General features: G+C 38.2%; 1 pseudogene; it reads left to right on the forward strand.

The window, feature by feature from the left end:
* Nucleotides 1–1623: 1623 nt before the first annotated feature.
* On the forward strand, nt 1624–26843 carry LOC138851326 (bifunctional phosphoribosylaminoimidazole carboxylase/phosphoribosylaminoimidazole succinocarboxamide synthetase-like; annotated as a pseudogene).
* The last annotated feature ends 551 nt before the right edge of the window (nt 26844–27394 follow it).

Here is a 27394-nt window from a genome sequence, read left to right on the forward strand (position 1 = left end):
CCTCAGAAACTCAACGCTCTAAGAGAGTTTTGGAAGATCACTTTAATATCCTCAGTTTTTAAAACCTTATGGAAAAAGGCTTGGGGGGTGACTAAGAAGACCTTGAACTCTGCTTGGAAGAAACTGTGGCCAGAATGGGGTAGACCAAAGGGATTTTGAAGGGTTTCAGGATAACCTGAGAATCCTATGCCAGTTGAGGAATCCATTTGGCTTTGGGGAAAAGTCCTTAGGGTTGGAGGTTAGTGGGATGATGTGGAAGAGTTGGGTGGAGGAGGACAATGAAGAACTAACCACTGATGGCTGATGATCACTTCAACGCAAGAAGGCCAGACCTGAAAAACTGGTTGGAAAGGGGAGGAGGAGAAATTGATGAAATTGCCTACTAAAAAGATTAAGGAAATCTGTCAAAGTGGCTTGAAGTGCAAACCTTCATGGATGAAAATCACCCTCACACAGCTATTGCAAGCCGTGCTGGTGACTATTACACTGACAATGTTGGGGAAACACTTTGGGAAGTCATAAAGGCGAGGTACAGGCCACTGGACAGATATGTTGTCGCGACAGAACTCCAGTGACTCTGAAGCTGGTCTAGTGGCATTAAAAGAAAAGGAAGTAACCCAAAAAAGGACTTGACCTCAAGTCTTAATGGAAAGATTCCCCCTTCTAAACACTAACACTCTCTCCTCCTCCATCCCATCAATCATCACCAGATCTTCAAAAAAAGTAGGTGTCATGTAATTGTGCATGCCTTTTCAGTTTGTGTTATTAAAATTAATATTTCATGTGGTAAAATTTTTTCATACTTGATGTCTTGCAGGATTAATTTGATTTCCATTATTTCTTATGGGAAAATTCATTCGCATAATGATAATTCGCATAACAGTGAGCTCTCTTGCAGTTAATATCGCTATCGAGGGTCCACTGTATAGTATATTTAAAAACTAAAAATAATAAATACTTTACAAAATAGTAAAAATTAATGTTTGAAAGTTGGTGAGTGATTGACTGCTTTTTGTTTGGCAAATTTTTTGATTAAAACAGTCTTAGTTTAAGTATATTTATTGATGTACAAATACAATTTCACAGTTACTTCATAAGTGTTCATTTAGTAAAGTGCCCGTAACCTTTGTATACACTAGCCTGAAAATAGGTATTACAGGCATAGAGTTCAGATTCAGCAACCATTGTTAAGAAAAATAGTTTGGTGCTTTCATGCATGTGCATTTAATACAGTCAGTGAATGAGGAATTATATCTGGAAATTCTAATATCTTACAGGTACGTTATATTCACTGAAATAATGTACTTTTAATTAATTTTTTCCTTTTAAAGTCTGATACTGTATGAATATATTTCTGTACCTCTTGTTTGTGTCATGAATTTATTTGATGATAATCTTAATTCATGTCATGAATTTTTCCTTGGTATGTCATAATTTCCTATTGGGCTGCTACAGCTATGCTAAAACCCCTGAGGATTATTTTTCCTAATTTTCTTGTAACTGCTAGGTATGTTTTAAACCTTCTCATGTCTCATCCAATGACTTTCTTTCTAGAAATCAATCCTGGTAAAGTGATTTTGGGGGCAAACGAAGGTGGTTCATGGAGTGGCTGACAACCCAAAGTCGTCTTAGTTGTGAACAAGGATCGCATTACAGCGGCGATGGTGCCAGGGCACATGATTTGGAGACCAAGGCCGCTATTCCAATGCCACGAATGGCAAGGTCTTCATGTTCCTTAATGAGGCAGTTGGGTCTTATGCCTCCCAAAAGTTGAGATTTCTATATCTCTTGGGAACTTTTATACAGTCCAAAGAAATGTGCAAAAAATATCAATATTAAATAACTAGCCTTATTCAGGCTAGTAATTTTCAGATTATAAATATTTAGACTTTAAACTCGGTTTGTCATAATGAATGGCTGTCATTGAATAAACAGAAAGGTGGACTGGAGGCTCAAACTGTGGTTAACAGGCCCAGCACTGGACCTGCTAATCTCTGGACCAGAGTTAGAGCCTCCTGTTCATCTTTCAGTTTATTCATTTAGACCCATAATTTACATTTTTATTAGTTAGCTAAAAATATATCATAGATCTGTAGCTGCCATTATTTATTTTAGTAATTGGGTAGTAAACATTTTGAAATAGTATTAAATTTAATATGAAGGCAAAATAAACCATAGAACTGATGGAGAAATAAAGGTAGTGGTGCATTGGTATCTGTGGTGACAAAGAACATTATCCATGGAGACAAAGAAAGGAATGTGAAAGTATAGTGGTACTAACACTCTTATATGGGTGTGAAGCTTGGTTGTAAAATGCGCGCAAGAAGGAAGGGTGAGGTAGTGGAAATGTTGTGTTTAAGGGCAGTGTGTATGTAAATATTATGCAGAGAATTCGTAGTGTGGAAATTAGGAGGTGCAGGGTTATTAAAAGTATTATTCAGAGAGCTGAGGAAGGGTTTGGTCATTTACAGAGGATGGAGCAAAATAGGATGACGGAGAGGGATATAAATCTATAGTGGAGGAAGGAGGGGGTAGGGGTTGTCCTAGGAAAGGATGGAGGAAGGGGGTAAAGAGGTTTTGTGTGTAAGGGGCTTGGACATACAGCAGGCATATGTGAGCTTGTTAGATAGGAGTGAGTGGAGACTAATGGGTTTGTGCTTTACAAGCTGTTGGAGTATGAGGAGGTAATATTTGTGAAGGAATTCAGAGAAACTGGTTCAACCAGACTTGAGCCCTGAGGTGGGAAGTACAGTGCCTGCACTATAAAGGGGGGGTTAGGATGTTTGCTGTTTAGAGTGACTATGCTGTAAAGAAAAAGGACACAAGTGCAACTAATGTGACTTTTTATTGTGCACGTTTCACTCTCCAGAGACTTTGTCAAGCTGTTACCAACAATGTATGGACACAGAGGGTATATGTAGACTTAGAGTGAGGTGGTGGTGGTGGTAGTAGTAGTAGTAGTAGTAGTGTATAAGTTGTAGTAGTAGCAGTAATACAGTAAGTAGAATAATTATTTTCATATGAGTAAAAGGATATAAAACTATAACTTGGGTAGCAAAAATAAGTTAGACAAATATTTCTATTGGAGGTTGAATTAGAAAGGGCCCATTTGTGTACATCCCCTGTAATGTGCTTGTGTAGTATTAGCAGGAGACACTATGTGATGGCAAAGGGTTTTCTGTTTTCAGGAGGGGTCTTGCTAAGACTTCAGAGATGGTGAAGCTGCCTTTTTTTTAATTGTATTAGAAAGCGATTAGTGATTCAGGCACTTCGTCTGTGAAATTAGTTTCTTTGATCACTAATTGGGCATCCTAATTTCATGAGATGTTTGGTGGAATTCTGGTGTTGTACAAGCATTGTTCAAGTTTTGTTCCTCGTGCATAAATGGTGTTCATTGAGGTGGGTGTCGAGGTTTCTTGCTGTTTCACCTACATAAATCTTGTCTCTGCCTCCACAGGGTATAGTGTAAACCCCTGCGTTGACTGGTTCGTGGTGCTTGGATTTTGCCCTGGTTAGATACTTTTTGAAGTGCTGGAGCGATAGCGACTCTAGTGTTAGCTTGTAAAGTACTTTGAAACGTTCAAAGATTGCAAGAGAGAGCTCTTCAGATTATTAATTCTCCAGACGAACACCCTCCTAAAAAAAGTTATAATTCTTCCCAACAGCCAGGTTGCATTGAATGTTTCTAAAGTACTTTCACTGTTGCTGCAGGATTTTTTTTATGGTGCACACTTACCCACATAGATGTATTCTCTCATATGTAGGCCCAAATTTGCACACAGCTTATCGGGAGTGGGCTGAGCTCATGGCGTGAACTGCGGTTTGGACCCTCACCTCAAAGCCGTAGAACTACGCATGGACCCTGAAAGGGTTAAGCCGGCAGAGGCTGGTTCGACAAATTCAAAAGCGAACTGGCAGTGTGGTAAGGCTGCAAGTTCGGACAAACATGGGCCAAAGAATTCGTTGATTCCCCTTAAACAATAACCTCTCCTCCTCCCTCTCCCCTCCTCGCTGTCTTCCATATCAACAAGAGTCTTCAATAAAGGTAAAAATGATGTTAAATGTTCATTTTTTCATTTCATTAGTCATATTTATTTCTCATTGTTTTCCATATTGTAAAGCTATAGCTATTCTGTATAAAATGTATTTTTACTGTATTAATATTTTTAGTTCTGGAATGGTTTAATTGGGTTTACATTATTTCTTATGGGAAATATTGCTTTGTTTGTATGATTCTGTTTCGTTGGACTTTTGACGGATTAATCCTGGGGAGGTTCCACTGTACTGTTACTTGCATCGGTGATTAAAGTGTTGACAGATAGCTCAAATATGTGTTTGCATGGGATTCTTTTACTATGAAAGAATGGCGTGCAGATCTACGATCTGCTTGCCATTCTTGCATCACTACAATCCTAATGTCCATAGAAAGTTTTATTGTGTCTGTTCACTGGCTTATATGATGATCTGATGGCAATGGCAAAAATTTGCCTTTGTTTAATTTGTTGCCTGGAATTTGGGAATGGTTAACAAAAATCCATTTGAATTAAGGATGTGAAATTTTGCTTGTGCGTGGGTATATATGTATATATTGGGATCTTAGATGACAGATGCTGGGCTGAAAACTGCTTTATTGGGTACGTAGGACCCCCTTATCTGTGAGTCAGTTTCCAGAGTTTGTTTTCCATGGTTTTCCTGTACTTAAAAATATGCCAATTTTGCATAAAAATGACCACAAAGCACAAAAGTAGTGGTGATGACAGTTCTCCAAAGACAAAGAGAACCCCTGAGGTGCTTCTCATCAGTGAAAAGTGATAATTCCCCAATTTTGTGCATAATTTATCAATTAAACTTTATCATAGATATGTATGCAAACAAAAATGACTTGTATGTAGGATTTGTTACATCTTCGTTTTTGAGTATACAGTAAGGTCTTGGAATGGATCCTGCACAGATATGGGGACTACTGTACTGTATTCTCATGCGAAGTGTGCCTTAAATGATTTTTATAGGCAACATAGGTTTATATGTTAAAAGCTACAGTTCCCTGGGACTTTCAATTCAATTCAATTCAATTCAAACTTTATTCTCTATAAGTATTACAATGCTGAGTTTACAGAATTTGGTTATTGTGTGGTTTTACATGTAGTAAAATAATAATTAGAGTGTTACCACTAGAGCTACATGGCTGGCATTTAGCAGACTTATATTAAATCTTAGGTTTAAAATGTTACAGTGTAGAGATAAGTTGGTATTATGGCTAGTTTACTAAATACTAGTTGTGAGTTTAGCAATGTGAATGCTTTTGTTTTGGGACTATACATAGTTTCAGTATTGGAGTATCACAGGCCAACTTTTGACTAGTTAAGATTCATTATTTTGAGATTGAGATTGATATTTCTGTTTATGTCAAATGGGTGAGTGAGTGTAAGTGTGAACCACCAGGTGGTATTCGTATTATTAGTTGACAGGGTGTATCAGGGAGATAAGATGTTTTTCTGATGGTAGTTTTGAAGGTGATGAATGTGTCTGCATTTTTGGAATTTTCAGGTAGGATGTTCCAGATTTAGGGCCTTTGACATACATTAAATTTTTTGTAAAGGTTTAGTCGGACCGGGAATGTCATAGAGATGTTTGTGTCTGTGTTGTGCCTGTGGGTTCTGTCACAACTATCAAGAAAAGCATTTTAGGTTCAGCAATAATCTGTAGGGGGTCAAGGATGAAATTTTTAACCTAAATTTTTCCCAGCAGAAATACCATCACTGATAGGGCCCTGTGATATGAAATGGTAGTAAGAATTTTTAAATCTTGTGTTTCAATTTAGATCTTCTAAATTTAATTACTTTTTTAATTTATGTGATGTCTGAAGAGATATCTTTGATATTTTAAGCAATAGTTCACATATACCTTTAGATAGCTTAATAAATTTTTACGGGATGCTAACTAATTTTCTGTAAGATATTGTCTTATTATTTTTGCTAATGTCTTGTTTTTCATATACACACGAATTCCACTGGATCCCAGTACTTGGCACATTATACAAATTGTCAATTTAGATACCTTCATGTACTACCTGTATTTTTATAGTGTTGTATAACTCTTAACTTTCTTAATCCTCTGTCATGGTCTCTATGAAGCAAATAGTGGACAAAACTAGAATGGTGGGCCAATCTAGATCAGTTTTCCATCAACTTGTTTAGTCTGAAAAAAATAGAAACTTTAGTATTATTCATAAGTCCCAGAATCTTCAAGGATGATTTGCAATGGGGTGCCATCTATGAATTTAAATTGTTATTCTGTTTAAGGGGAAATTTAATAACAGTCTGTCATGAACAGATAGATTAAAATTTTCTTCTTCATCAAATCTGTATTATAACATCCTTTGACTTAACAGGTAATCAAGACATCATGAATCTGAACATGTGACAGCACATACTTGGCCTCGTAAATGCCACATGGTACCACTAGAATGGGGGACTCGTAGGTTGCCCAAAAGGGTCCTTCTTAAAAGCGTAATGTTGGTGTCACTGAGGTTCGATTCCCCACCACCTAAGATGGAGACATTTTTAGTGAAGAATGTCACGTGCTTGTATTAAATAAATTCATTAAAAATTCAGATTAGTATTTACCTGGTTTGGTATTGCTCAGTATTTTAATGTTCTAAGAAGTAATTTGTAATCTGAATGGATGCATTATGACTGTCACTGAATTGTTATTGTCATGAAGGGTCCAAATCATATTTAGAAAGTAGCTCTTGATTAAATCTATTTGGAAATAGTTTTTATATTATCAAAGGAGTGGATAACAGTTAAATTGCCTCTTAGTACATACCTCATTCCAGTAAATAACTACTAGAGATCTAATTCTAGTCTATATTTATTCCAAATAGGTAATACATACTGCAATTGTTATTTAAACTGAAGATTCCTGGTAAATTGAGATGCACATACAAAGTTTTTTTATTTGAAGGACATTGATTTTGATTCTTTTGCCAGGATGATGCAAACCATGACCCACAGTGGAGTGAAGAACAGGTTTTAGAAGCAAAGCTGAATGTTGGAGTGTAGTGATTGGGGCTATGAGTATGATATTATGCACGATGAACTGTGACAGTGTTTGAGGTGCTGGAGCGTGCATGGGAGCTTTAGATTGTGCTCTCATTGATATGAAGATAGAATTTGGAATTGATGCAGAAACTAGTAAGTGCCAGTGATTTGAGGAACATGCAGAGAAAGGCTTGGTGGGAATCTAGTTAATAAATAGAGTGATATTAATCTTTATGATGTAATGCTGATCAGTGGTCTTAGGTATCGAATTGCAAGAAAGTGAATACAATAACACTTAAAAATACCAATGCTTTTCTTGTTAATTAAGCACTGTATTATTTTAATGATTTCTGCTTCAAACATCCTTAGTTTTATCAAAAGTTCTTTTATTTTACAAATTAATTTTGTATAGCATTGTTTCCTGGTAGATCTTCACATGTAATCATTTGATTACCACAGTGATAGTGGTTTGGGAAAAAAAAAATAGACTTCCTCATCCTAGTAATTCATACTGTAGGGTAGTAACTATTGTTACATGCCTTATTTTCCTCCCAGAGCACAGTGTTTTATGCAATTTTTTAGGAGACAGATGCAAGGGTAAGGCATCTGTTGTACTACTCAGCCCTGGCCAGTGGTGGAAATAGTTGGCAGCAGTCGAGTAAAATAATTGAAGATTAAAATAAATACATTGCCATATTAAAGAAATTCAGATTTAAATGGATTATTGTTTTTCCATTAGAAGACATCCTGGTTTCTGACACAATTGACTCTGACTCCTGGAGATTGTGGCGGCAGGTGACAAAAGGCTCATGAAGGACAAACAGGCAGGTTATCTTGGTTTATCATCAAAATGTATTTAAAGATATTTAAAACTGCTGATTACTGTATTACTTGATTTATAAGCTGTTATATAATTGCTATGAAAAAATGATTTCTTTTCACAACTTAACCCTTTCAGTGACCATCTCTTAGAACTAGGTCATTGAGGCCAGGGTCACCTACATAGTTCAACATCATGAACTTGGCATGGGCCTGTGTGGTGGGTGTACACTGTATAAAAACAATCCTGCCCCACACAGTGCATGATGGGAAAACAAAACTGACCATGTGTTTGATTAAAATAGTTAATTTGGAGGTGTTTTCTAGGATGGTTTTATGGTTTGATTGCCTGTTTCTTGGTATATTTGATAGAATGAAAGACAATCTACTGAAATATAAATGATTTTGGTTGGTTTCAGGATTGGAAGGAGCTTGAAATTGGGCTCAAAGTAATGGAAATATTCGCCTTTGCTAATTTTCCTGAGGACGGATAAAGATTATGAATTCAAAGTGGAATAAATCTTCTATTTTGTGTGATTATTAATTCAAAATGGAAGGATGTGATTAATGAACAGAGAAATGTTATTTTAGTGCCAGAAATGGGCAGTTTCTTGTGCTCATGAAAGGCATAGTAACAAAATAGCTAAGAATTTGGCCTCTTGGGGCATTGAAATTTACTTTAAATAGGACTGAAAGAGGGTGAAGTTGGCAATGCATAAAGTGCACCCGGGCTTCTAACTTTAAGTTTTTCATCAAATTTCATACTTTAGGTGTCATTACCTTCAGAAAAGGATTGTATACTATATCAGTTTTTTTAAAGTGGACACTTGGGTGATATTAATTTTGGTGGTCTAGACAGTGAAAGTGTTAACATACTTTTAAAAAGGCATTGATTAGCTTTGGATTTTTTTTTTTATAAAATTTTTGTATTGGATATACCCACCTATCCTGAGCTTATTTATTTCAGCCATTTAAGACTTAAAATTCTAGTACATTCTAAAATTGTACTTCACAGGTATACATAATTTGAAGACTGTGACTGGATGAGGGACTGAGCGAGGTAAGAGAACTTTCAATGGGTTGCAGACAAGTTGGATAACTTTCTTCCCAAGCCAAGAGGACTGGCAAGTGATTCTTTAATATACTAAGTTCAAAATAAAACTACACTAATAAAATTTTAATTTAGAATTGTTTCACAAACAATATTAATAGACTAAACCATGTTATAGGTGCTGAAACTAAAGATAGTTGATAGAGTTCAGGTAGAACCTAATTTTAATTTCTTTATGCTTACTCTCAAATTTCATGTTAGAAATGTATTTCTGTGAGTATGATAGCTGCTGTAATGCTATAATGAAGATAGGGAATATTGATAAATTTTCTTAATAGGAAAATAATGATGTGCATACATTTATTTATTTATTATTTATTTGGACATGATACATAGAAATACAGTGGTTAAGTGTACATGCCAAAAGCCTTTTGTATGCAGAGCATTATGGGTAGGCTTAAAATTAACTTAAGATTAACTAAGCAATGATATATTCAGTGGTAAAATGACATTAAACAAATAACAATTAAGCACAAATGAGTATTTCAAAGACAGATCATATGGTCATTTGATGAGTTGCTGTGCATTCAAGAGAATGGAGTATTTTATTAGGTAATGTAATTCAAAAAACAAAGTTTGATAGGGTCACAGGTTATAATTTATAGAAACAGTTATGCAGTATTTATTTAGTTGTGGGTGAGTAAGTGGTTTTAAGAAGAGACTTGAATTTATAAACAGACATTGTTTCTTTTATGGTCACAGGTAATGAATTCCAGATTTTGGCCTTTTTATGTGCATTAGTTTTGCATAGTGTGAGATGGACACGAGGAACATCAAAGAGTGATCTGTGCCTTGTGTTATGGTCATGTGTTCTGTTCAGGTTGGTAAGATGTTTGAGGGGGGTTTATATCCAAATTAAGTGTTCTATGTATGTAGTAGGTACAATAATAAGTATGGATGTTTTGTACTGGTGAGTAGGTTTAGAGTTTTGAATATTGATGGAGTATGCTGCTAGTGGAATTTGTTATCATTCTGTTGGGTAATTAATGGTCTGAGATGGTTTATTGTTGTTGAGCCCCATGCACAAATTCCATAGGTGAGATAGGGGTAAATGAGTGAGTGATATAGGGCCAGGAGGGCTGACTGTGAAACATAGTATCTTCGATAGTATGCCTACGATCTTGGAAGTTTTCTTGGAAATTTGTTGTACATGTGTTTGAAATTTGAGCCTATTATCAAGGTGGATTCCTAAGAATTTTCCATCTGTGAGCTTTGTGATAGGTGATCCATTTATCATGCATTTTTATACAAGTGGATTTACTAGTTTTGCCATCAGGTTTGAGGGGCAGGTTGCCCCGAGGCTTATAGCAGTCCCTTAGTTCAGAGGCTAGGTTATATCTGTGTAGTCACCTAATCATTACCAGCCAAATCCAATGGTGATTATGCTTTTCAACCAAATGGAGTTCACATCATTCTACATATGCCAGTTTTTCTTGAAATCTTCATTATAATTGCAACTTTTAAGGTTAAAATATTTTCTGGTGATACATGTCATGAACTGTTGACTCAGGATAATATTCTAGTTTGATTCACTCCATTTAGGATAAAAACTTAGGTTGGCCTTTTCTAGGAAAAGGGTCAATCTAAGTTTTTAGCAGACTATTGCTTATTTAATGAAAAGTGTAGGTAAAATTTATTTTCCATTAATCTATGTGATGCTTGTGCACTGAAGATCATTGATAATTGTCTTTTCATAATTCTTTTCATTGAACATGCAGACAGTGGTAAAGCTGATCACACTAACATTTAACACCCTGATGCTATAGTCATTAAATTTATAAATATTTATCTTGGATATTTCACTGGTAATGGAAATATTCCTCAACTCCTTTTCATTTCCCTCATCATTCTCATAAAAAGTGACAGATCTTCACACTTTAAAGGGCTTGACATTTTTGTTATATCATACCAGATTTCTTCCCAAAAAGAAGTTTGGGACTTTAATTTTAATTCCCATTTAGCTGCACTCAAAATCTCTTGAAGATGTCAGTTGACATATTCCATTGTGATTGAATATTTTTACTGATATATCCAGACACAATGCAGAATTATATCCATAACTGTACTGCATGTGTCTTCACCTAACACTTTTTTTCTTCATGGCCAACATTTGCACTAAAGTTGTTCATTTTTATTTTTTCCCCATGATGCTTAAATGTCCTTACCACTTATTTCTTTGTTCTGCAATTCTTTCCATTACTCTAATGATCATTCTGGCAGTAATAATTGCATTTTTTAGGAACATTTGACTTTTATTATTGTATGGTATTCCATAATAAAATGTAAGTGACAGGAAGGTAGATGTAGGTCTGTAATTTTTTTTTCTGTTAGAGTTCTGTAGAGTAAACCCCTACCATCAGTTTATATTATTCCATTTTATATTGCCAGATTCTGAACACCCAGCACCAATAGTTATGTAGTTGATGATGAAGACACACAAGCAGCAATTAGAAACCATGTTTAAGACATTTCACCTACACACAGGCTTTTTTAACCATTTCAGGGTTTCTGACGTACTAGCACGGACTTACGCATCAAGGTCCTTTATTGACTTACTAGAACGCCTAAATTCTAGCACCTTCAAATCTAGCGAGAGAAAGCTGATAGGCCTGCATGAAGAGAAAGTGTCTAGTGGTCAGTGTGCATGATATAAAATCCTGCAGCACTCAGTGCATAATGAAAAAAACTCCGACCGTGTTTTTGTTTAAAACAGCGACTTTGCAGTGTATTTTTGTTTGGTATTTATGGTTGTATTCTAGTTTTCCTGGTCTCATTTTTTAGAATTGAAGACATACAGTATTACAGAAATTGAAGTTATTTTGATTGGTTTTATAATGGAAAGTACCTTGAAATTGAGCTCAAAGTAGCAGAAATGTTCGATTTTATCAAATTTCAAAAGTAAACAAATCATGCCAAGCGTCCAATACACTTCAACTGAAAAAAAAACACCACGGGTGAGGATGAACCACGCTGATCAGAGAGTCACTCAACTGGCTGAGTCTAATATTCTTTCACAAGTGCATTGATATTATTTATACCATTTCTACAACATTTCTACACTAATGCGTAGTCTGCATAACAGTAAATCTTCTATTTTTTTGGAGAATAAAAATTCAAAGTGGAAAGCAAAGAGATATAAGAGGGCCTGGGACGAGTGATGAACAGATAAAATGTTATTTTAGTGCCAGGAATGTCTGTCTTGCTTATTCTGGACCCTATTTGGAAATTGGCATCTTCTGAAATTTGTGTGAAATTGAAATTTGCCAATTTCTGACCACTTTATTGGATACTTGAAATCGTAAATGAGTGTTTCTTGTACTCATTCGATAGAAAAATGGAGTTCTAGCAAAATAGATATGATTTTGTCGATTAATACGCTGAAATTGGCGAGAATACAGCTCAAAGTGGGCGAAATCAGTTCGTAACAACGCCAAGACTCTAACTTTGCGATGCATAATTCGTAAGTTTTCCATCAAATTTCATACTTTTGGTGTCATTATGATCAGGAAAGATTCTCTATCATTTCATAAGAATTTTTTTTTTTTGTTTTTTCCGAAAAATTTTCAACCCTGAGACGAAGTTTAGAGAGGGCCTCTCGACCCTGAAAGATTATACTGTACCTGGTGGTAGCAAAATATGTTGGCAGAAGACAGGAACATAGTCAGGCATGAATACAAAAGATAAGCAAATATTGAAAAGTGCTGCAGTTGAGCTACTGGTTCACATTGGGTAAATCTTGAGATACAATGTCATATTGAGTAATGTTATAGTGATTGGTGGTATAACCAGTGTGCTGAGTGGTGTGTGGCTCACCACAAAATGCTTTGTTTGACATCTGTATTGCAAGAGGTTCAAAGATTCTCTATAAGGATTACAATGCTGAGTTTACAGAATTTGGTTATTGTGTGGTTTACATGTAGTAAAATAATGATTACAGAGTGTACCATAGAACACCTAGCATGGCTAGGCATTTCGGCAGACTCAGTTTAATTCTTAATTTTAAAATATTACAAATTATGAGGTAAGTTGGTATTATGGCTAAGTGACTAAATACTAGTTTGTGAGTTTAGCAATGTGAATGCTTTGTTTTGGCACAGTACATAGTTTCAGTATTGGAGTATCACAGATTCATTATTTTAAGATTGAGATTAATATTTCTGTTTATGGTCAAATGGGTGAGTGAGTGTAAGTGTGAACCACCAGGTGGTATCGTGTAGTTAGTTGATCGGGTGTATCAGGAGATAAGATGTTTTCTAATGGTAGTTTTGAAGGTGATGAATGTGTCTGTAGTTCTAGAGTTCTCAGGTAGGTGTTCCAGATATTAGGGCCTTTGACATACATTGAATTTGTAAGTTTAGTCGGACCCAGGGAATATCGAGAGATGTTTGTGTCTGTTGTTATGCCTGTGGGTTCTGTCACAACTATCAAGAAAGCATTTTAGGTCAAGGTTGATATTGGAGTTTAAGGTCCTGTAGATGTAGATTGCATAGTAGTAAGTGTGGATGTACTGAACAGGGTAAGTTTAGATCTATGAAGAGTGGGGGTGTTGCCAGGGATGGGATTTAGTGATTATTCTTACTGCGACTTTTTGTTGGGTTATTGGCTTTAGGTGTGTTGTGCAGTTGATCCCCAAGCACAAATAGCATAGGTGAGGTATGGATAAATAAGTGAGTGGTATAGTGTGAGAAGGGCATTTTGCGACGTAGTATCAGTATCTTGGAGAGGATCCCAACTGTTTTGGATACTTTTTTGGTTATGTGTTGGATATGGGTGCTGAAATTCAGGTTGTTGTCAAGGAATTTGCCCTCATTATGTCTGGTAATTAGAGTGTTGTTGATCTTAATGTTAATTTGCGCATCTCCTGCTCTGCTACCAAACATAATATAGTAGGTTTTGTCAGTGTTAAGCTTAAGTTTATTGGCTGTCATCCAGAGTGATATTTTGATCAGCTCCTCGTTAACAATGGTGTTGAGGGTGGCAAGATTAGATGAGAGATGACATAAGTCGTATTCAGCAAAGAGAATGGGTTTCAGGTGTTGGGATACGTTTGGAAGATCATTGATGATATGAGGAAGAGCAGGGGACCAAGGACACTTCCCTGCGAACTCCAGTATCAAGTGGCATGTTGTTGATGCTGTGTCTTTAATGGACATACTGATACCTATTAGTAAGGTAAGATTTGAAATAAGCAAACACATGGCCTCTTATACGTAGTGGTCAAGTTTATGGAGTAGGATGCTGGTCTACTGTGTCAAAAGCTTTCTTGAGTCAATAAAATTCCTAGTGGATATTCCTTATTTTCCAGTGCTGTGTAAAGCAGATCTAGCATTTTTAGATTGCATCATTAGTGCTTTTATTTTTCCTGAATCCAATTGGCAGGGGTTAGTATGTTTTTTGCCTTTTAAATGAATATAGTCTCCCGTGCACGAGTTTCTCAAAGATTTTGGATAGCAATGGTAAGTTTGATATTGGCCTATAGTTGTTTAAATCTGTAGGGTCACCACCTTTTATGTATTGGTGTACCTTGCCATCTTGAGTAGTTTCGGAAGGTGCTAGTTTCTAGTACTTGTTAAAAGTAATGAAATAGCATGTGAAAGGATATGGGCCTCAACGTACAGTAATGGTGGGACACGGACAGATTCCTGAGTTATTTTTAAGTGACTTTACAATCCCCGTGACTTCGTGGCTCAGTTGGTGCAAGATAGAAGGAATTTGGGAAATTCCCATCTAGGTAGTCCCGCATGGGGATTGGATGTGGATTTTTTTGGCGAGATTAGATCCTATGGTTGAGAAGAAGTCATTTATCTTGTGTCAGTGGGATGTAGTGGTGTTTCATTAGGTTTAGTTAGGACAATATTCTTGTTTTTTCAGTTTGTGGGTCCCTAGAATCTGAGTGTTTTCCAGGTCTTTTATATCTCCTCTAGTGTCTGTGAATTTCTGGAGTAGTATAGTTGTTTGGCTTTCTTTATTACCTTTGGGGGAAAGCTCCTTGGTTTTAATTGTGTTGGTTGTCATTACTTTGTATTCACTACTATGTCCCTGTTTATATATGTGCTTCTGCAGGTATAATCTGTCAGACTTAAAAAAGTCTACTGTGCGGCAAAGTCTTAAGTAAAGTTTGCATTTGCTGCTTTGTGTATTTTTTAACATGCCATTTCCTACCAATGCAGGGTGACTCAAAAAAAAAAAAAAAATTTTATCGTCATTCAACACTTTCACCATCACTCACACATAATCACTGTCTTTGCAGAGGAGCTCAGATTTAGATGTTCCTCCAGATTGCCAATATCCCAAACTTCTCCATTAAAGTACAGGTACTGTACTTCTTATTAACTATAACTGGCTAACCAGTTTCCCTGAATCCTTCACAAAATATTATCTGCTCACCTCCACCAGCTCGTCAGGTTCCAAAACCATTTGTCTCCATTCACTCCTATTTAACACTCACATGCTTGCTGGAAGTCCAAGCCCCTCATCACAAAACCTCCAACCTCCTATGCCTTCCCTCCCTCAAGCCTTTTCAAGGATGACCCCTACTCTGCCTTCCTTTCCTACAGATTTATACGCTCTTCAAGTCATTCTTCTTTGTTCCATTCTCTCTAAATGACCAAACCACCTCAACAATCCTTCTACAACCTGTTGACTAATACTCTTAGTAACTCCACACCTCCTTCTAATTTCCACACTATGAATTCTCTGCATAATATTTACACACATTACCCTTGACACGATATCACCACTGCCTCCAGCCTCCTTGCTGCATTTACAACCCATGCTTCACACCCATATAAAGTGTTGGTACCACTATCTCTCGACCTCCCTTCTTTCCCTCCATTGATAACATTGCATGTTTCACAGATACCTCAGTGCACCACTGTAAATCAACTACAATTTTTCAGTATTCCTATCCATCTACTAATACATACTACAAATAATCTTGCTTGAGAGATGAATTCAGATTTTGGAACTCCTGAACCCCATTTAAGTTTAGGAAACACGTTTGATGGTGGCTCACTGGCATCACATATGGATATTGATTAATTTTGGGGGCATCAGCTCATGTTTACTTGACAGATGGGTTTGAGAGCTCTTTTACCCACAGCCTGGCCTGAGGCCATTTGTTTTTGTATGTGGACTTCAGGTTGTCTTTTGTCCAAGATTTGTATGGCAGCAGTTTTTATTCTTCATGCTGAGACCGAGTCTTTCTCTTGGCCTGCCCTCAGTGGTGGTGAGGCAGAAATTGAAGAGACCTCACTGGAGACTTTACTAATGCTCAAGAGCCTTACCATGTGTTGATTATCCTGGGACAGTGGAGGTTAATTTTCCTGGTGGAGCAAGAACTTGAAGCAGCACTGGAGGCATGTAAATGATCTTATTCTCTCCTATTGTTGCAATAAGATAATTTTCCAGCAGGTTTTGACTGTCATGTAAATTGTCTTAAAGAAGGCCAGGTTGAAATCATCTAGTCTGGTAACATAAAGAGGATCAATACAGTTGGCCCAGTTGTCCTACTGTAGGCAAGCTCATCTTCTCTCTCTCTCTCTCTCTCTCTCTCTCTCTCTCTCTCTCTCTCTCTCTCTCTCTCTCCTCTCTCTCTCTCTCTCTCTCTCTGTCTCTGTCTCTGTCTGTCTCTCTCTCTTTCTTTCTCTCTCTCTCTCTCTCTCACTCTCTCTCTCTCTCTCTCTCTCTCTCTCGTCTCTGCTCTCTCTCTCTCTGTCTGTCTCTGCTCTCTGTCTCTGCTCTGTCTCTGTCTCTGTCTGTCTCTGTCTCTGTCTGTCTCTGTCTCTGTCTCTGTCTCTCTGTCTCTCGTCTCTCTCTCTCTGTCTCTCTCCCTGTCTCCTGCTCCTCTGTCTCTCCCTGTCTCTCTCTCCTGCTCCTCGTCTGTCTCTGTCTCTGTCTCCTGCTCTGTCTCTGCTCTCTCCTCTCTGTCTCTCTCTCTCTGTCTCTCTCTCTGTCTCTCTCTTGTCTCTCTCTCTCTCTGTCTCTCTGTCTCTCTCTGCCTCTCTCTGTCCTCTCTCTGTCTCTCTCTGCTCTCCTCGTCTCTCTCTCTCTCTCTCTCTCTCTGTCTCTCTCTCTGTCCTCCTCTCTCTATCTGTCTCTCTCTCTCTGTCTCTCTCTCTCTGTCTCTCTCTCTCTCAGTATCTCTCTCTCTGCCTCTCTCTCTGCTCTCTGCTCTTCTCTGTCTCTGTCTCTGTCTCTCTGTCTCTTCTCTGTCTCTCTCTCTGCTCTCTCTCTCTCTGTCTCTCTTTTTGTCTCTCTCTCTCTCTCTCTCTCTCTCTCTCTCTCTCTCTCTCTCTCTCTCTCTCTCTCTCTCTCTCTCTCTCTCTCTCTCTCTCTCTCTCTTATACAGGGTTTGTAAGGTTAAGGATCCTAGCTTATTGAAAGCAAGAGCTGTTACCTACATCAGCTCATTTGAAAGCATTTTTATTGTTATGAGACATAAGTAGGAAACAGGATGAAGTTGAGCCATCTGTGGGCCAGCATTTTTATTTCGATCAACTGACTTTATTTCATTGACATCATTATGCTGTACGAATGTGTTCCATACTCGAGTCATCCTGGGTATATAGGATCTCAGATGGAGTGAAGTTCTGGAGAAGGGTACAGCCAGAGTGAAGTTGCTGCTTTCTGCCGCCTTGTGGCATAAAAGCTTGTTTCACGCTGTCCTCGAAGGGATCCAAGTGTGGTACTTTGACAATATTGACCTTGTACATAACAGTAAGGCCACTACATCCTCCTATGTTGAAGGCTCTGCTGAAATGACAGATCTATCCAGGATGGGTCCAGGCGAGATGAGACGTCTTGCTCTGTTCTCTACTCTGTCAAGCAGTCGCAGATGAGAGGGGCAGGCAACCAAAAAAAGTGGAGCATACTCAAGGTGCGAGCGTATTTGTGCCTCGTACAGAATCTTACAACCCTACTGTCAAGTAGATGCAGATACGTGGTGCTGTAAGCTTCCTGGCTGCCTTGTTTGCAAGATTTACAACATGGTTCTTCATGGTTAGTTTGGAGTCAAATTTCACCCCAAGGATATCAACTTCTTCTCCAGGTGCCAACACCTCCCATTCATCCTACTACTGCACCAGCATTACCATCATGGTGCCTAGAAACGATCATCATCTGCGTTTTCTCAGGTGCAAATGTTACTTGCCATCTATTTCCCGCTGATATAGCTCTCAGCTGGTGATTGATGTAGAGAGGAGCTGCATTTTTCTCTGGATAAGTGAATGTCAGTGTGCAGTCGCTCTGCATATGCATGTGATTCTGGGATGAGATGAAGAAGGTCGCTGAAGTAGACATTCCATAACAATGGTCCCAGCACGCTTCCTTGTGGAACACTTGCCCCATAGGATGTCTTGCTGATTCCATTCCATTGAGAACTACACTTAGAGATCTACTATGAAGGTAATCACTGAGGAGACATAGCGGGCCTGCAATTCCCAGTGCTTGAAGTTTTGCTAAGAGGCCCTGGTGCCACACCGCCGAAAGCGCCAGCAATGTCCAGTGCTACCACACAGCTGACTTGGATTCATCCAGTGACTGGTGCCACTTAGTGGAGAGGTTTAACAACAGATCAGCAAGAGTAACCTTTCTGAAGCCATATTGACGATCACAAAGTAGTGAGTGATAGTCAAAAACTCTGTCATTTGTCTCGAGATTGTCTCAGGATCTTACCAGTGATTGACAGGGTGACACTGGTCTGTAGTTGCTGATTTCTGCTTTGCTCTTCTTTTGTGAACAGGGACTACATTTGCCTCTTCCATAGAGAGGGCCATTTACACTGTACTAGGCAGTGCTGAAAGATGCGAATTAGAGTGCTAGCTGGTCTGTACATCTTCTCAGCTGTCTTGGGCTCAACATGTCTGGGCCTCACAGCCTTTCTTGTTGTTGATTTAAGAAGGAAATGCACCTCCTCCTGCCTTATTGTCACCACTGACAGCTTTGACACAGTTCTTGCAGCTAGCCAAGGAGGGTCCCTTGCTGGATCAGGAACTTGCATTTTGGTAGCAAAGTGTTCAGCAAAGAGGTCTGCCTTCTCTTGACTACTAGTAGAGGTGGTCCCATCCTGTCGATTTAGAGGCGGAATGAGTTCATCAGGCAGATAACCTTGTCTGTCCTTGACCAGGGACCACCAGGTTTTGGAGCCTACCCTACCTGATGCTAGCTTTATTTTAGTGTCCACCTCCCATTTAGCAATGGCCCACTTTTGAACATCACCCATTTGTCTACAGGCTTGCCTGTGCAAGTTCCTGTTATAGGTGGTAGGATGTCTCTTATACCTTCGCCATGCTTTGTACTTAGCAGTAGCAGCCTCTCTACAACGAAAGCCAAACCAAGGCTGATCCGTAGGCTTCGTCACATAATGCCGATGAGGAATGTGTTCTTGTTGTAGATTAAGGATGTGTCCAGTGAAGGCTTTCACTTGGTTGTCAACATCCCCTTGGAGAAGAGCATTCCAGTCGGTGTCAGAGCTCAGAGCGAAGGGCTGGCCATATACCTCTTTCCCATAGCCAGGTTGTGCGTGTGGATCCTCACCTCGCTCTGTTGGGATCTTAGGTGCCAGAAAAACAGCTTGTGACCAGACGACCCAACATAGCCGAGGTTGACAAGTGACAATGCCTTCTGCCAGATCACTCACTACTGGGTCAAGGGAGGAGCCAGAGATGAGTAGGGAAATCAACAAAGTTTCTCATGTCAAACACTGCAAGAAGGTCATCAAAGTCCCTCTGATAAGGTGCTGGTTGAGGTCACCAACAATTATGATATGTTGACAGTTGTGTTGTAGCAGAGGAGTTTCCATTAGGAAGTTGATGGGATCTGCATGTTGCCACTGAGGTCTGTACATTGCACATGCTAGTACAGAGGTACTAGTGTTTGAAGAACATCATTTCAAGATGTGTAGGGTGGCAACATCAATGTGCTGGGCATGAACACTTTAGAGAAGCACAGCAACACCTCCTCCTTGCCCTCTGTCTCTTCTCATCCATGAGGTGTAGCCAGCAATTCTTGCAAAATTTTCTGGAGTCCTGTCACCCAAAAATGTTTCAATAACAGCTATCATGTCGAACGCGAGTGTTCAAAAACTGTGTGAGCTCTCCAACATTAGTAATGAAACCTCTAATGTTGGCCGACAGATGCTGATAGACTGCTCCTCTCTGTCTCTGTCTCTGTCTCTCTGTCTCTGCCCTCTCTCTCTTTTTTTTTTTTTTTTTTTTTTACACAGGGTTTGACAAGGTTAAGGATCCCTATTTTATTAGCTATTTACAGGTTAAGGATTCCTAACTTTATTGGCAAGCTAAGAGTTTTTACCTACATCAGCTCATTTGAAAGCATTTTTATTGTTATGAGACATACAAGTAGGAAACAGGATGAAGTTGGAGCCATCTGTGGGCCAGCATTTTTATTTGATCAACTGACTTTATTTCATTGACATCATTATGCTGTACGAATGTGTTCCATACTCGAGTCATCCTGGGTATGTATGATCTCAGATGGAGTGATGTTCTGGAGAAGGGACAGCCAGAGTGAAGTTGCTGCTTTCTGCCCGCCTTGTGGCATAAAAAGCTTGTTTCACGCTTCGTCCTCCCTCTCTCTCTCTCTCTATCTCTATCTCTATCTCTATCTCTCTCTATCTCTATCTCTATCTCTATCTCTCTCTCTCTCATCTCTATCTCTATCTCTATCTCTCTCTATCTCTATCTCTCTCATCTCTATCTCTCATCTCTCTATCTCTCTATCTCTATCTCTATCTCTCTCTCTCTCTCTCTATCTCTATCTCTATCTCTCTCTATCTCTCTATCTCTATCTCTCTCTCTCTTCTCTCTCTCTCTCTATCTCTATCTCTATCTCTATCTCTATTCTCATCTCTCTCATCTCTCTCTCTCTCATCTCTCTTCTCTCTATCTCTCTTATCTCTCTATCTCTCTCTCTCTCTCATCTCTATCTCTCTATCTCTCTCTCCTCTATCTCTCTCTATCTCTCTATTCTCTCTCTCTCTCTCTCTCTCTCTCTCTCTTTCTTTTTTATATATATATATATATATATATATATATATATATATATATATATATTTTTTTTCAACAGTCTGCCTCCCAGCGAGGCAGGGTGACCCAAAGAGAAAGAAAATCCCAAAAGAAAATACTTTCATCATCATTCAACACTTTCACCTCACTCCACATAATCACTGTTTTTGCAGAGGTACATTGTTTCCATGAAATGCGATAATTAAATTTTCCATGTTTATCCAAGCCCTCAATAACTCATTTTCCATTCCATGTTTTTTTTTTTTTCAACAAGTCAGTCGCTCCACTGAGGTAGGGTGACCCAAAAGAAAGAAAATCACCAAAAGAAAATACTTTCATCATCATTCAACACTTTCACCACACTCACACATTATCACTGCTTTTGCAGAGGTGCCAGAATACAACAGTTTAGAAGCATATCACGTATAAAGATAACAACATATCCCTCCAAACTGCCAATATCCCAAACCACTCCTTTAAAGTGCAGGCATTGTACTTCCCATTTCCAGGACTCAAGTCCGACTATATGAAAATAACGGTTCCCGAATCCCTTCACTAAATATTACCCTGCTCACACTCCAACAGATCATCAGGTCTCAAGTATCATTCGCTCCATTCACTCCTATCTAACATGCTCATGCACGCTTGCTGGAAGTCAAGCCTCGCCCACAAAACCTCCTTTTACCCCTCTTTCAACCCTCGAGGACTACCCCTACCGCTCTTTCCTTCCCTATAGATTTATATGCTTTCCACGTCCATTCTACTTTGATCCATTCTCTCTAAATGACCAAACCACCTCAACAACTCTCTGCCCCTCTGACTAATGCTTTTATTAACTCCACACCTTCTCCTAATTTCCACATCCAATTTTCTGCATAATATTTACACCACATTGCCCTTTAGACAGGACATCTCCACTGCCTCCAACCGCTCCTCGCTGCTGCATTTACCACCAAGCTTCACATCCATATAAGAGTGTTGGTACTACTATACTTTCATACATTCCTTCTTGCCTCCATAGATAACGTTTTTGACTCCACATATACCTCAACACCACTCACCTTTTTCCTCATCAATTCTATGATTAACCTCATCCTTCATAAATCCATCCGCCGACACGCCAACTCCCAAGTATCTGAAAACATTCACTTCTTCCATACTCCTCCTCCCCAATTTGATATCCAATTTTTCTTTATCTAAATCATTTGATACCTCATCACCTTACTCTTTCTATGTTCACTTTCTAACTTTCTACCTTTACACACATTCTCAAACTCATCCACTAACCTTTGCAATTTTTCTTAGAATCTCCATAAGCACAGTATCATCAGCAAAAAGTAACTGTGTCAATTCCCATTTTGAATTTGATTCCCCATAATTTAATCCTACCCTCCGAACACCCTAGCATTTACTTCTTTTACAACCCATCTATAAATATATTAAACAACCATGGTGACATTAACATCCCTGTCTAAGACCTACTTTTACCGAAGTATTCTCCTCTCCTTCTACACACCCTAACCTGAGCCTCACTATCCTCATAAAAGCTCTTACAGCATTTAGTAACTTACCACCTATTCCATAAACTTGCAACATCTGCCACATTGCTCCTCTATCCACTCTATCATATGCCTTTTCTAAATCCATAAATGCAATAAAACTTCCCTACCGTTATCTAAATACTGTTCACATATATGCTTCAATGTAAACACTTGATCTACACATCCCTACCACTCTGAAGCCTCCTTGCTCATCCCAATTCTACATTCTGTCTTACCTCTAATTCTTTCAATTATAACCCTACTGACACTTTTCCTGGTATACTCAGTAAACTTATTCCTCTATAATTTTACAATCTCTTTGTCCCTTTCCTTTATATAAAGGACTACACATGCTCCGCAATCCCTGTGTACCTTCCTCTTTCATACATTTATTAAACAAAAGTACCAACCACTCCAACACTATATCCCCTGCTTTAACATTTCTGTCATAATCCCATCAGTTCCAGCTGCTTTACCCTTTCATTCTACATGCCTCATGCACTTCCACCACACTTACATTCTGCTCTTCTTCACTCCTAAAAGATGGTATACCTCCTGGCCAGTGCATGAAATTACCACCTCCTTTCTTCCTCAACATTTAAAAGTTCTCAAAATATTCTCACATCTACCTAATATATATATATATATATATATATATATATATATATATATATATATATATATATATATATATATATATATATATATATATAATATATATATATATATATATATATATATATATATATATATATATAATATATATATATATATATATATATATATATATATATATATATATATATATATATATATATATATATATATATACACCACCCAAAAACACACACACACACACACACAACACACAACACACCCATTCCTCTCATATGTCTTACATTTTAAAGCTATTTCAGGTTCCTATACATTCCTTAACATCTCACAAAACTCTCTTCTACACTCTTTTCTCCAGTACATACCGCTAATTATGAACTTTTTGCATCCAATCTTTATTTTAATCCACATAATCCTTGAATTTATACATTTTTATTCTCTCTTCTCCTTCCATAACTGATCCTTCAACATTATTGTTGTTCTTCCTTAGGGATTGTCAGATACTCCTGACTTAATCCCATTTATTTCTCCCCACAAACTCCCTACCCCCTTCAGCTTAGTTTTGCTTAGGCCAGGACATCCAAGTTCTTTTCATTCATACATCAGCAATCATCTCTTTCTTGTCATCCCACTAATATAGAGAGTTAATTTTGTCACTCATGTATGTTTTATATCACGCTATGACCATTCTACCTGTGCCCTCTAGATTGTTTCTGAATAGCGAAGGCATAGGATTCAGTTTCTTCCGCTGCAGTGGAAGAAATTGAATCTCTATGCTCTTCCCTCTTTCATGGTCATTTGGTTAATAACACCTTAAGGTAGCAAAGTCCTCTTGTGCATTTGTGAGATTTAACATTGATCGATTTAAGTTGCAGTGAGTGCATAGGTATGTTTTTAGCAAGTTACTTTGTCGCAATGCTGACTTAACACTGGATTCCAGCACCAAAAATTCTTGCTGTCCATAATGCTTCACTGTTTTTTTCCTTAATATTTTCCTCAGGAAAATATTAAGTTTTATATAGTATTTTATATAGTATTTTTCCCAAAGATCATCTGTTACACTACCATGTCCAGGTACTGTAAATTATTTGAAATACTATAATGATTGCTGGAAGGTAAGTTTGTTTTAGGTCAGTCATTACTCTTTCTGTTTTCAGGACCATTTAAAACTGATAGAGATTTATAATATACTACTGTCTTAAAAAAATCCTTTATGTCAAGGGTTTATTTATCTTAAAATTACATTGATAGGTTTGCCCACTCTTTAGTCTCATTGAAATTCTTATCTTGGTCTGAATTTCTACCAGTGCAGAGTTTACTGGAAAGTTATTACTATATCCAAAATCTAAATTGAAGCTGTTAACCCTTAAACGGTCCAAAGAGATCGACGTTCAAATTCAGTAGTGCTACAAAAGTAGATCTACTTTTTTACATATTTTCAAATATAAAAAAATGTAGATAAAAGTTTTACACATTTTCAAATGTAAAACAAAAGAAGATCTACATTTTTACATACTTTCAGCTGTTGAAAAACGATATATATACGTTTGGACCATTTAAGGGTTAATATGGCATTCTTCTTAATTGTATATTGGTATGAAGCACCTTGAAGCAAAGGAAATTGTGAATAACATATGTACACATAACAGAAATAGAGATGAGAGATAGATGCTTGGGACGAAAAGCTCATTAAGAGCTAGTACTGTAACTATAGATTTAATAGCTAAATTATGCACAGACTTAGAGGAAAAAAGTAAGTATGGAATTCAGATAGTAACTCATGATTTTGTTTTGATAAGGATTGTGGCTTCAAAAGTAACTTTAGCCTTAAAATATATAACTAGTACATGTGTACATTAATCTTGACAAGATTTAATGTAGTTAAAGAATATACTGTAAGATGTTCTTTGCTCAGGTGACAGTATTGATGGATCCCTCTGATGCTGAACACTGTGAGAAAATCCATGCACACTGTAAGAGGTTGGGTGTTCCCTGTGAGCTACGGTTACATCTGCTCATAAAGGCACTCAGAGACACTTGCTATCATTGCACATGTATGTTAATAAAAATATTTCAAAACCTATTTATGGTACTTTTATTGTTATTGACTTAGTGATTGGGAAGAAATACAGATGTGGGGAGTTCACTCTTTTACAGTTTCTAAGTTTCCTAGTGCAAGCAGGTGGTAACTTTAATTTATGATAGCCAAAATATCATTGTACTGCACATATTTTAAATGTTTTAGGTATCTGGAACAAATAATGTTTAAAATGTGAGGGAAGACTAAATGTGTGAAATCATAGATAGGAAAATTTCCTTGGTCTGTGTTTATGGTATTAAAAGAATTTAACAGAATAAGTTTTTCCTAGTGAAAGAATTAAATTCCCTGAATAAAGAGGCAATAAGAGCTATTAAACATGCTCATTTTATGATGTACAGAAATGTGTAAAGACAAAGTTTTTATAATTAGCATCTCATCAGTAATTTTCTTTTGTTAATGCAGTATGAAGGGCTTGTATCCCAGTGGTGTTTATAGCTGTGGCTGGTAGGAGCAATGGTTTGTCTGACATGTGCCAACACATGCTACCAGTCATAAACTGCCCACCACTAACCCGAGGATGCTGCAAGAGATATTTGGTCTTCACTAAATCTTCTCAGGTGAGAATAGTTTTTTTACTAGTGGATGCTGGTATTTTGAATATAATCAGCAAAAATAATTAGGTCTTCTAAAACAGTTGTTAATTAACCATATAAAATTGCTAAATAGAAGCTGTAAATACAGTGGAACCCCCTTTAATCCGTGCAAGGGTTTTTTATACGAAATGTTTGGGTTCGAATGAATTTTCCCCATAAAAATAATAAATCAAATTAATCCGTGCAAGACAAAAGTATGAAAAAAATTTTTACACATAAATATACTTTTTTCCTACACACAAAGAAAAGGGAAACCATCAAAGTGACAGTAAAATCCCAAATATATATTGTGTTTTATTTATAAATGAAAAAATGACACTTACCTTTGGGGAAGATGCAGCAATGACTTTTATGAGACACTGTGTCATAGAATTCTTTTTCCCTCCCTTTTCTGTGGGGCCTGTTTGGCATTTTCTTCCCCGGCAGGCCTTATCCCTTGCCTTTATGCCCTCTTTTTAAAACCAACCTTTGCTGGGTTTAAAATTTAAATAGGCATGGGTTTAAACATTTTCCCCTTTTACCTGGGTGTTGATGGAACTGGTGTGGGTTTTCATCCTGGGGGGCAAAATTGGACCCCCTGGAAATAATTAGACGCCCGATGACCTTCTTTTGGGTTTTTCCCGGTGGGGTTTTCCCCAAAAATTTTTTTTTTTTTGGTATTCTCAATAAACACCAACCCGATTTCCCCAGCAGCAGGGGGCTGACAGTGCTGAGCGCGGACGGCCTTGGGGGTTTTTGGGAACAGCCCGACAAGACCGCAGCGGGGGCGGTCTACGCGGGGGCAGGCGGTGCCCCGGGGGCGGCGGCCCGGGGGTTTCCAGCAACGGGGGCTGACGGGGCTCAGGCGGCCCGACGGGGGCAGCGGCGGGGTACCAAGGGAGGCCCGGGGGCGGTGGTACAACAGCAGCGACAGTGCTCGCAACGGCGGCGGCAGCGGCAGGGTGGAAATTTCAGCAACGGCGGCCCGGGGGTACAACAGCAGCGGGAGCGACCGTAATGGCGATGGTTGATTGGGGTTTAACCCGCAAACCGGCCCGCCGGAACCCGCCTCCCCCATGCCTTTTAATAGTCTTTTTTTTCCCTCTCTTAGTAATTCTCCCCCCCTTATTGCTGTAAGGGGTTCCGAAGTTTTTAGGGGGCCCCTGGTCACTTTTTTAAAATAAAATCCCAAAAACCTTTAAAATTTCCCCAAAAGTTCCCATTGTAAAGCTTGGAACCGGGGGCTGGCTGGTAAACCAACCCGGGCACATTGAGGCTGGCTAGGGCATATCGGGGGTCTCGGCGAAGGCGGTGGCCGGGGGCGGTTTTGGGCAAAATTTTTTCGATAAAATGACGGTATCCGGTTGGAAAAATTATGTGATTTCCCCGGTATCGAATCCCCTGTACAAGGGTAAAAACCCCAGACCCCCTTTAAAAAGGGTTTCTTAATCTCAGTAAAGTCTCTTGATCTATGAATTAAGAGCTAGCCTCCTCTCCTTGAATCCAACTTGATAGCCTTCTTTTCTCAGGCACTGTATTAAGATTAAAAGTATTGTAATAAGTTCTTTC

Source organism: Cherax quadricarinatus, unplaced genomic scaffold (assembly GCF_038502225.1).
Source record: "Cherax quadricarinatus isolate ZL_2023a unplaced genomic scaffold, ASM3850222v1 Contig338, whole genome shotgun sequence".
Taxonomy (NCBI): domain Eukaryota; kingdom Metazoa; phylum Arthropoda; class Malacostraca; order Decapoda; family Parastacidae; genus Cherax; species Cherax quadricarinatus.